Source organism: Monodelphis domestica, chromosome 2 (genome assembly GCF_027887165.1).
Source record: "Monodelphis domestica isolate mMonDom1 chromosome 2, mMonDom1.pri, whole genome shotgun sequence".
Lineage (NCBI taxonomy): Eukaryota > Metazoa > Chordata > Mammalia > Didelphimorphia > Didelphidae > Monodelphis > Monodelphis domestica.
In genome coordinates this window covers 214,527,284-214,539,104 of record NC_077228.1, presented here as the reverse complement: position 1 = coordinate 214,539,104, position 11,821 = coordinate 214,527,284, and the positions used below count along the sequence as shown (strand labels likewise).

Here is an 11,821-nt window from a genome sequence, read left to right as displayed (position 1 = left end):
CGATTGTGCATTCCAAACCTTTCAGATTTAGTGGTATGTTAAAGATATGATTGGAAAAACAGTGTCTCAAGGTAACATTGCATTCCTATGTGTGGAAGTCAATAACAAGAATATGCCTTCTGAATCACTGAGTGTGGAGTGCCAGTAAGACCCCCAAAGGGCTTTGATTGATCTGGGGATTGGGTGGATGTTGCCTCTGACCCTACATTTGGCCTGTCTCCAAGTGATGACTTGAATCGCTATTCAATATTCTTTCCTCCTGTTATCCCATCTTTTCACTACATGACAAGCCTAAATCTCTTCCAGTAAGTTCCCCCAAGAGTAGCAACAGCTTAATTTTTGTCTTCAGTGTCTAGCACATAGCTGCTTAATATTTGTCAAATTTTTTAAGCCCCTGATAATATGCTTCAGCTTACTTATGGATAACATGTATCTTTCCATTGCCTTTTGGTTCACCTGTGGGATTTTTTTATAAAAAAAAAAAATTCTTTTAATTCTGAGGTCATCGTCACTATTCATAGCTACATGAGCTGAATTGTTTTTGGTAATTGAAAACTAGTATCCAGTTTGAACCCTCCTCAATTCTGGGCCTAATTTGTTTTCTGTTTGTAATGTTTGTCCATATTGACTAACTCTGGGTTCTGAGCCAAGCATGTTATTATCTGGACAGTGTGTACTCTTCATTTTTCCTCAATGTAGTTGGACCATTCAAAATGTTTTATTGTTGCCTTTTGTTTTTTTATATCTGAATTTCTGAAATAATCCCTCATGTAAATCAGGAAAACATCCTTTGTAGGAAAAACAGTTAAAGCAACCAACAAGTAACATGTTTGATCCTAGTTCCCCACCCTCCCATCTTGCCCATGCTTCTCTTTCCTAGTGCCAAAATTATTCTTAGTATTGTATGACTTTTAAGTTCATTTATGTTATTTTAGTTATTGAGTATGTTATTTTCCTGGTTCTTTTTGTTTCTATCATTTCAAAGAACTCTTCATGTTTCTCCAAATTCCTCATTTTCATCTAAATTTTTTTTTAAAAACCCTTACCTTTCATCTTAGAATCAATACTGTATATTGGTTCCAAGATTAAAAACAAAAAATGGTAATAGCTAGGTGATGGGGGGGGGGGGGGTCAAGTGGCTTGCCCAGGGTCACACAAAAAGTTCTAAGGCCAGATATGAATGAACCTAGGACTAATAAGATTTTTGGTGCCTATCACGGAAGCTGAAAAATCAAACTGATGCTTTGATATGTGTAAGGAAAGTTAACAAAACAGCATCTAACAGGTGACTATGGTTTCTGTTTTGTATTAGCTACGTTTGGACCCTTAGTATGATACAGTGTAATGATATGTATAGTTTGAAGTACAAAGTAGAAATTTGAAATGAAATGAATCATTGTTTTGAAATCTTTTAGTGGTTAAGGGTAGAAAGACTTGTTAGAATATTATGAATAATATTTTTTATTAAGAGAAAAGTGATCAGATAGGCTTCTTTTTTTTAAAAAAACTTCTGCCTTCCATCTTAGAATCAATACTAAGTATCAGTTGCAATGCTGACAACAGTTAGGGCTAGGCAATGGGGGTTAAGTGACTTGCCCAGGATCACACAGCTAGAAAGTGTCCGCGATCAAATTTGAACCCAGGGCCTTTCTCCAGCCCTGGCTTCCTATCTAGTAAACCACCTAGCTTCCCCTGCTTCATTATTTTTTAAAATGTTGGGAGCAACTGGGTGGCTCAGTGAATTGAGAGCCAGGTCTAGAAATGGGAGGTCCTAAGTTCAAATTTGGCCTCAGACACTTCTAGCTGTGTGACCCTAGGCAAATTACTTAACCCTCATGGCCTAGCCCTTACTACTCTTCTGCTTTAGAACCAAGACACAGTAGTGATTCTCAGATGGAAGGTAAAGGTTTAAAAAAAAATGAAACTAATATAGGGATTACAAAGCTGAGTTCTAAGTTTAGTTTATTTTGATACTTTAATGACTTTCATAATTGAAGAAATTAATCACAGTACTCATTTTCACCAATTATGCAAAAGTTTTTCTTGAATTGGGGCTAGTAAATTTCTATCTTCCCTGATGTCAATTATGAGTTCTTACAAAACAAAGTGTTGTATTTCTAACAAATGGGTTCAAAATCTACTATGCAGTGGGAGGGATACTTATTATATGTGGGCTACTCCTTTAAAGTGCTACTATTTTCTTCCTATATCCCAGTGGATCACCCTTGGCCACCCACTGATACCAGAGACCATCTGCCTCTTTAAAGTGAGAGAAGATTAAGCCTTCAGTAGGTCACTAGGTGGAGCTGTGTTACAATGAATGAAAAGCAAACTATCAAAAACAAAACAAATCCCCTGCATTTAAACTCCAATTAGAGAAGCTTATATTTGACCCTAAAAGTAATAGGGAACCACTGGAGTTTATTACAAAAGTCACATGGTCAGATTTGTACTTTAGGAAAATCACTGGCAGTTGTAGAGACAAGACTTGAGGCAGAAAAACCTAAAGTTGTCTTGAGGCTTTTGCAGTAGTCAAGGCAAGAAGTGATGAAAGCCTCATCTAGGTTTAGTAGCCATGTCAGCAAAGAGAAGATGGACATGAAAGACTTTGAGGTAAGGTAACTTATTAAATATGTCAAACGAAGGAGAAAGAGGAGTCCAGGATAACATTGAGTTTATAAAACAGTGCGACTGAAAGGTTGGTGGTTTCCTTGCAATAAATTGGGAACTTCAAAAGAGTTTGGTTTGAAGGAAAGATGGATCCAGTTTGGGACATTTTGAGTTGGAGATGTAAGACTGGAGTTCAAGGGAGAAAGACTAGGGCTAGATTTAGACAGTTCAGTGGCATCTGCATAGAGATAATTAAACTCAAGGGAGCTGATAAGATCATCATGTGAGAGAAAATAGAAGAGGGCCCAGGCAGAACCCTAGGGAACACTCATGGTTAGTGAGCATGACATAGATGATCATCCAGAAGGAGCAGTCACACAGATAGGAGAACCAAGAGAGAGCATTAACGGCAACAGATGCAGAAAGTCAACTAGAATGAGTTGAGAAAAGGCCATTAGATTTGACAATTAAAGAGATAATTGGTTACTTTGGAGAGTGTTGAATGATGAGGTTGGGTGACAAACTGAAAATGATCAAGAAGTGACTGAGAGGAGAGATATAACCACTTTTTTCTAAGAGTTTGATTGTAAAAGGAAGGAAACATTTGGGATAATAATTTGAGGGAATGGTAAGATCTAGTGAAAGGTTTTGTTCTTTTATCTTTTAGGATGGGGAAAGCTGAAGTGTTTAAAGTAGGCAACTGGGAAGGAACCAGCAAATGAGAGTTTGGAAAGGAGAGTATGGTTTGGGGGGGGGGGGGGGTAACCTATTGAAGAAGATGGGAGGGAATGGGATCAAGGGCACAGGTAGTGAGACAAACCATGGTGAGAAGGGTCACTTTTTCATTGAAGACTGGATTAGAGTGTAAACAATGATAACAAAAGGGAGAAGAAGAACTTCACAGCCAACTATCTTTCTTTTTCTTTAAACCCTTACCTGTATTGGTTCTAAGGCAGAAAAGTGGTAAAGTAGCAATGAGGGTTAACTGACTTGACCAGGGTCACACAGCTAGGAAGTGTCTGAGGTCACATTTGAACCCAGGACCTCCTATCTAGATCTGACTCTCAAACCAGTGAGCTACCCAGCTGGCCCCTCTCTTTTCTTTGTAAAGCATTAGCCCAACTTCTTACCCAAGATAATGAGATGGGGGATGGTTTGGGAGTCTAGAGAAGAGGCCATTTGAAACAACCTCCAGGAAACAGAAGACAGATCCAGTGAAAGGTGTGAAAAGACTCAGTTGAGAGTAGTTAACCTAAACTTGTAATGGATCCAGCTGGCTGGCTCCATAGATTGTAAAGAGTTGAACTAGTTAACTAGAAGACCAAGACTGAAAATTGAGAAAAGTGAAGTAATACCAGGGCTAATGGCCTAGGAAAATTCTGAAAGATTGCAAGGTATGGCAAGGTATGATAGGAAGTTATACCCTGATGAAGGAATTTAGACCTTTTATAACCTAGCCTTGATGTACCTTTCCAGCTTTATATATTAATCCCTTTCATGTACAATATGGTCCAGGTGTCCTGGCCTCCCTCTTATTATTCATCATTTAAAAAAAAAAGAAAGCCTCACTTATCTCTAAACCTTTATATTGGCTGTCTTCCATGCCTGGCACAGACGCCCACTTTACCTTGGTTTCTTATCCTCATTTCCTTCAAAACTGTGCTCAAGCACCGTCTTCTAAATGAAGCCTTTCCTGAGTCTGCCATCTAGCTATTAATGCATTCTCCCCCCCTCCCAAAAAAAAATGTTTATAATATATTTTTAAGATATTCCATATATACTTAAATACATATCCTTTCCCCAAATAGAATGTGAGCTCCTTGAGGACAGAAATTATTACACATTAGCCTTTATTTATATTATATTATATTATTATATTATATTATATAATTATATTATATATATATTTATATTTATATATAATATATTATAAACAAGTCATTTAACCTCTCTAGGCCTCAGTTTCCTCATCTATAAAATGAAGATTTGGATTAGCTGGACCTTTAAGACCCCACCAGCCCTAGATCTGTGATTCTATAGCTTCTATTTCTTTGGTATTTGGGGGCTTTAATCAATGCCATGAGTGATTGAAGTGAAATGAAATGATTAAAATGAAATGAAAAATGAAAAGGAGGTATATGGAAAATACTTAAGAGATATTGAGGTGGCTCAATGGATTGAGAACCAGGCTCCAGATGGGAGGTCCTGGGTTCAAATGTGACTTCAGATACTTCCTAGATGTGTGACTCTGGGTAAATCACTTAATCCCAATTGCCTGGGCCTTGGAGCCAATACTTAGTATTGATTCCAAGATAATGAAGGAGGAAAGAAGCAAGCAAGCAAACAAGCAAGCTAGCTAGGGAAGGAAGTAGAACGAAGATCCTAAGGTCATCTGACTTTTTCATCCCTTGAACATACAGGAAGTTAGAGAGCCAGGAGAATTGGATTTATTAGATATACTTATTTTATTGAAAATGCCCAATACTTTCTCTGAAATCTTCAATTCACCAGGCATATTAATAATGCTAATAGAGCTTTTGGAATTCTGAAGTTGCCAAGATGATGAGGAAACTGGACAATGTTTTATTATAGAATTGGTTGATGGGACAGAGGTATTTAAATTAGAGAAGGGATTGAAGGAGAGTTCATTTTGGAATATTTAAAAGAAAATTAGATGACAAAAATAAGCATTTATTAAACACCTATTATGTTTGAGACTGGTGGCTGGGTGGTACAGTGGTTAGAATATCAGATCTGGAGTTAGAAAGACTAATCTGTGAGTTCAAATCTGACCTCAAGCACCTCTTAGCTATGTGATCATGGGAAAGTTGCTTCACCCTGTTTGCCTCAGTTTGCTCATCTGTAAAATGAGTTGGAGAAGGAAATAGCAAACTATTTCAGAATCTTTGCCAAGAAAACCCCAAATGAAGTTCCCAAAGAGTCAGACAGGACTGAAATGACTGAACAGCAATTATATTCAGGCACTGAAGATACTGAGATAAAAATTAAAAGTCTGCCCTTAAGGAATTTATATTCTACTGAGGAATTCAAAGGTTTCACAGATAACTAAGATCTCTTCTAATTGAAATTCACTAAGTAAATGAGAAGGGAGAGAGGAGAGAAACACTAACAATTTAGGGGGTCAGGAAATATCTATTATAGAATGTGTCACTTTCCATGCTTTGAAGCAAGCTAGTGATTTTGGTACATAGTAAGTATTTAATAAATGTTTATTGGTATAGTGAATAGAATGCTGGGCTTGGAGTCACAGGGAGATCTGAATTCAAATTCAGTCAGTCATTTACTGTGTCCCTGGGCAAATCACTTAACTCTTGCCTCAAAAAAAGGAAAGGGTAGGGGAGGTCAGTTATATTGAGACAGAGGTAAAAAGATGAAAAATATTAAATCATTTGAAAGGTAAGTGGCAGCCATATTGTGGGAGGCTTTAAATGCTATATCAAGGAATTTGTATCTTATCCTAGAGGCAATAAAAAGACAATGAAGATGTTTGAGTAACATGATGAAACCTATGAGATATCAATTTACCAGCTGTGGGGAGGACAAAAAAGGTGGGGGGGATTCCAACAACTCTAAGAGTCCCTGATTTTGTGTATATTATTCTGCCTTGTAAAAACAGAAGAGATAATTTACCATCTGCTATCAGCTGGCTGGTCCTGATGAAGTCCCTTTCCAAAGGACTGCATAGTCAATGAACATTGGATGGCCAGTACCAGTAGGTAAGAGGAGAGAAAATAAGTGTAACAGATATGAATGGATCCCTAAGAGAAATGTTTGTTCCCCCTGAGGAGTCTTTCCCTTGTCCCACCTGTTTGCTTAGAAGGGCCCCAGGGTCCAGCCCTTCTGTCTGATTGCTATCAATACTCCAGCAAATCTCTGGGGAAGGAGCAGAATGATGAGCCAGTATCTGGCAGTCTCTGCAGCACCAACCAAGCAGGATCTCAGTGTTCTACCCTGTATACAGAGGTGATGTTGACAATGATTCATGATAGCCCTGCCTGAAAACAACTTCGATTTCTCTGAAAATTGTTTGTTGATGATTTCTCCAGATTCTTCTAAGCCTTTTCCCCAGTCCCTTAGCAAATCCAAATCTGATGAAATCTACAAGCTTCATCATCACACTCACCATGATGATTATGACAAAATCTCCCATCCCTTTCCTAATCTCCCACCCTGGGCAGATGAGGAACAGGGAATTGGTAGTGGGAGAATAAGAATGCAATAGAACCCCACCCACACCCTAATTAAGTATTAAACACCTTCTATGTGCTGTACAAGGTTTGGGATACAAAAAAAAAAAAAGATAGGACACTCCTTGCTCTCAAGGAACTCACAGGCTAATGAAAACAACTACCCAAACAAGATATAAACAGGATGAATTTAAGATCATCAATAGATCCACAGGAATGCTGAAGGATTTATGATAAAAGATGCCATCCATCTCCAGAGAAAGAATGATGGAGTCTGAATGCAGATTGAAGCATTTTTTAACTTTCTTTTTCTTAGATTTTTTATTGTGTTTTCTTTTACTATATAGCTAATGTGGAAATATGTTTTGTATGACTTCACATGTATAATTTATATCAAATTTTATGCCTTCTCAAAGAGGGAAAGAGAAAATCTGGAACTCAAAAAATTTTTGTAATGTAAAAAAAAGTAAAACTAAGTAAAATGAAGAAGTTGGAGGGAAAAACTAATTAACAGAGAAGACACTAGAACTAAGGGAAATCTGAATAGGCTTCCTGTTTTAAGAGGTAGGATTTTAGGTAGAACTTTAAAGAAGTCAGGGAATCTAGGGGACAGAGATGAGAAAGGAGAGCATTCTGGGCATAAAGGCTATCTAGAGAAAATACCCAGTCACGTGATAGTGACTTGTCTGAGAATTTAAACACAATCCATAATAAGGAGCATTTATGTCCTCTTTTTCTATCCATTTCTAATCTTGTCCTTTCTTCTTCCATGTCCCTTTCCTTCATATAGTCCCTACCCTAGTTCTTGCCCTCATAAATTGGACTAGTAGTCTATTAACTGTTTTTCCTTTGTCCACTCTGATTCCCTTTTCTTTAGCTTTTGTTGTTGTTCAGTCCTGTCTGACTCTTTATGATCCCATTTTGGTTTTTCTTGGCAAAGATACTGGTATGGTTTGCCATTTCCTTCCCCAACTCATTTTACATATAAGAAAACTAAGGCAAACAGGGTAAAGTGACTTGTCCAGAGTCACATAGCTGGCTAGTAAGAGTCAAGGCCAGATTTGAACTTGGGAAGGTGAGTCTTCCTGACTCCAGGCCTAGCACTAGATCCAGTGTGCTGTTTAGTTGTCCAGTGTTAAAGCCTGCCTTAATCTCCTTGCTCCAGAATTTTTGCAATGGCCTTCTAAATGCCTCCAATCTTTCCCTTTCTAATCTATCCTTCACCCAGCTATCAAAATAATTTTCCTGGCATATGGGTCTGACTAGATCACTCTTCTGTTCAAAATCCTCCAGTGGCTCCCTTTTGGTTAGAGGATAAAGCACAAACTCAGCTTGGCTTTTAAGGAGCTTCACAGTCTGGTTTCAATCTGCTTTTGCAACTTTATTATGTTCCCCTCCACCCACTCTTATGTTCCAGCCAAACTGGACTTATAGTCATTCCTTGAATGAAAAAGCATTTCCTGGATTCACCAAATACTCCCCTGCTTCCTTACCTTCCCACATCCCTGGAAAATACTCCCTGCTGGCCTTCTTGGGAAGAGATCTTTTTTGTTTCAAACTCCAACTCAAGAGCTACTTCAATTCATTCAACAAACACTTAGCAAGCCCCTAAACAAAGACAAAATGGTTCCTCCTCTAAAGGAGCTTATTTTCTACCTTTTCTCCCCTCTCCTTCGTGGAAGAGAAAGCCATCTCTCCTTTTTCAAAGGTACTTAGGACACTTAGTTTGGATCTCTTCTTTGCCAAGTATCGTACTTGATTTGTGCTCATATAATCCTCCATCCCTACCCCTGTAGGTCCAGGGTATGGGCTTTGCTTTTTTTATCTATGTAAGCCCAGCAAGGAGCACAGAGCCTCGTACACTGTACGTGCTTAATATTACCTGAGTTAAATTAAGCTTTCTCTGATTCCCACTCTTACCTGCCCTAAAAGCTAGTTCAAATTCTCCTTCAAAGAAGTATGTACTTCTTTATGTATTTAGAATGTAAGTCCCAGGAGGGCAGGTATTCTTTCATTTTTATTTCACAGATTCAGATCTTTGCCTTCATATTCCCATCTGAGTGCTTTGCACCTAGTAGGCACTTGTTAAAAACCATCCTTGATTCGGTTTGGTTTAAGGTATTGTCTCCTCCCATCCCCCAACTAGATTTTATTCAGTTGTTCTTCAGTCAAGTCTTACTCTTTGTGATCCAATTTGAGGTTTTCTTGGCCAAGACACTGGCATGGTTTGCCATTTCCTTCTGCTTATTTTACAGATGAGGACACTGAAGCGAATGGGGTGAAGTGACTTGCCCAGGGTCATTCAACTAGTAAAGGTCTGAAGACAGATTTGAACTCCAGTTCTTTCTCCATGCCTGGCACACTATCCACTAAATCCCTAGCTGCCAGTAGATTGCCCCGAGGCTAAAAAGTAAACTAATCCTCAAGGGAAGGAAGTTGGTTCTTCCGAGCAAAAAGGGGAGGGGTAAAGGAAAGAGCTGGCCCGTAACCATCCCCCAGAGCAGATAGGAAAGGCCTGAGAAGGATTAAGCTTTGCTCCTGTTCCAGCTGGCCCAAAGGCCAAGTAAGGATTGAGTGCCCTCCGGCTGCTAATTCTACACTTTTATCCTGCCCTGGAATTACTGGGTGAACCGGGGCAGATCTTGCACTCCCTAACTCGCAGTTTTGTGGTGAGGAAGGAGCACTATCAACTTAAAGTGCTGTGAAAACCTCCATGTACGTCCTGAGGACAAATCGAGATGGAAAGTGAATGGCGGCGGGGGCTGTCAATTACAAGACTTAGCAGCCTGTTAGGCACCACGCTCAGAATCCCCAGGTGTGCTGCAGCTCTAGGAGAGCATCAGCTGCCTATTTTGCCGAGCTTTGTCTCTACAGCTTTTCATCCAGAAGGAACCGGGAAGGAGGGAAGCAGATGGGGGAGGGGAGGAAGATAGCGTATAGCCTGTGGAGTGGAGAGTGATTCACTGTCATGGAATCTCAGCAGCCCAGACCAAAGGAGACGGTTCTCTTCAGGCTTCCCTGAATGGGAAAGGGGGAGGGGGAGAGGATCCAGAGGCCAGCCTCATTCAGATTTTAAGAGGACCTCCTGTGAACTGTAACCTATTACCTCCCCAAAGGCAGTCGGTCCATCCTCATTTGGACTGTTTTGATTATTTGGAAATGTTTTCTTTTAAACTATTACCTTCTGTCTTAGTATGAATTCCAAGCAAAAGAGCAGTAGGGCTAGGCAGTCAGGATTAACTGAACTTGCCCGGGGTCACACAGCTAAGAAGTGTCCGAGTTCAAATTTGAACCCAGGTCCTCCAGACTCAGGCTTAGCCTTGATCCACTGTGTTACCTAGCCCCCTGAAACCTACCCCCAATTAAGGGAGGCATGATGTTGGTGTTCAGTTGTGTCTGACTCTTTGAGACCCCATTTGGGGGTTTCTTTCATTTTTCTTAAGTTTATTTTAATGTTTTACCTTTATTTTTTTAATTTCCACATAAGTATCAAAATTATATGATTCATGTTGTCTCTCTCTTTTCTTCCCTCCCTGTTCCTGGAACTGACAAACGATTTAATCTGAGTTATACATGTATTATCATGCAAAACATTTCCATATTATTCATTTTTTAAGTAAATAATCTTATAAAACCAAAACCCTCCTTTGGGGGTTTTCTTTTCTTTTTTTTAACCCTTACCTTAGAGTCAATACTATGCATTAACTGAGGCAAACAGGATATGTGAGTTGCCCAGGGACACACAGTAAGTATCTGGGGCCAGCTTTGAACTCAGGTAGGTCTGCCTAATTCCAGGCCTAGCCCTCTAACCATTGAACCACCTAGCTGCCCCAGGAAATGTTTTCTTATAACACACCTCCCTCTACTCCCTCTATAACTCTCTACCCATTACTTCTAGATCTGTCCTCTGGAGCCAAATAGAATAAGTCTCATCCCTCTTCCACAGGACAGACCTTCATGTATTTGAAGACAACTATCACACACTTCCCCTCCCCACCCTTTCATCCAGTCTTCTCTTTTCCTAGCTAAAACCCCTCAGTTATTTCAACTGATCTTTATGTGCTATAATCCCCAGGCCTTTGTCATTCAGGTTACCCTCTTCTACCCATGATCAAACTTATCAATGTCTTGCCTAAAATGTGGCACCCAGAAACTGAACACAATACCCCAACCCATCCTCTTCTGTCTTAGAACTAATATGAAGACAGAAAGGAAAGATTTGTTTTTGTTTTTTTAAGAACCTACCATGTGGTAAGGCAGCTAGGTGGAATAATAGATTGCTAGGTCTAGAGTCTGGAATATTAATCTTTTTTAGTTCAAATCTGGCCTCAGACACTTATTGACTGTGTGACCAAGTCCCTTAACCTTGTTTGCCTCAGTTTTCTCATCTGTAAAAAAGAGCTGGAGAAGGAAATAGCAAACCACTCTGGTATCTCTACAAGGAAAACCCCCTACAGGGGATCACAAAGAGTCAGACAGGACAGAAATGACTAATCAATAAAATGTGATGAGCTCTGAGCTAAAAAGAAAGACAAAGCAACAACAAAAACCCAGACAAAGAGCTCAGATCTGCTGAGGGAAACATCAAGAAAACAACTATGTTACAAACAAAATAGTAAGGATAAATTGGAGATAACAGAGGGAAGATACTCTAGGGGGCACAGTGGAGAGAGTACCAGACCTGGAGTTAGGAGGTCCTGGTTTCAAATTTTCCCTAGCTGTGTGATCCTGGGCAAATCATTCATCTCCAATTGCCCAGCCCTTGCTCCTCTGTCTCAGAGTTGTTACCAGGACAGAAGGTAAGGGATTTTTAAAAATACAAAAAAAAAAAGAGATCAGCAAAGGGCTTCCTATAAAAGGTGGGATGTTAGCTGGGACTTGATGGAAACCATCAGAGAAGTCACCCTGGAGTTCTCTATGCCAATGAGATGGCAGGTTTAGTCTTTATCCCTAAGGATCCCCATTCCTTTCAATCCTATCCCCTTCCAGGTCATTTTCCTTTG

At 39.5% G+C, this 11,821-nt stretch overlaps 1 long non-coding RNA gene across 1 annotated transcript; it reads left to right on the top strand.

Annotated features, from left to right (window-relative positions):
* The first annotated feature begins 4,598 nt into the window (after nt 1-4,598).
* On the top strand, nt 4,599-9,146 carry LOC107651371 (uncharacterized). Its single transcript, XR_001628104.2, has 2 exons — nt 4,599-6,347; nt 9,074-9,146. It is a non-coding gene; the product is annotated as an uncharacterized LOC107651371 (long non-coding RNA).
* Nucleotides 9,147-11,821: the final 2,675 nt, after the last annotated feature.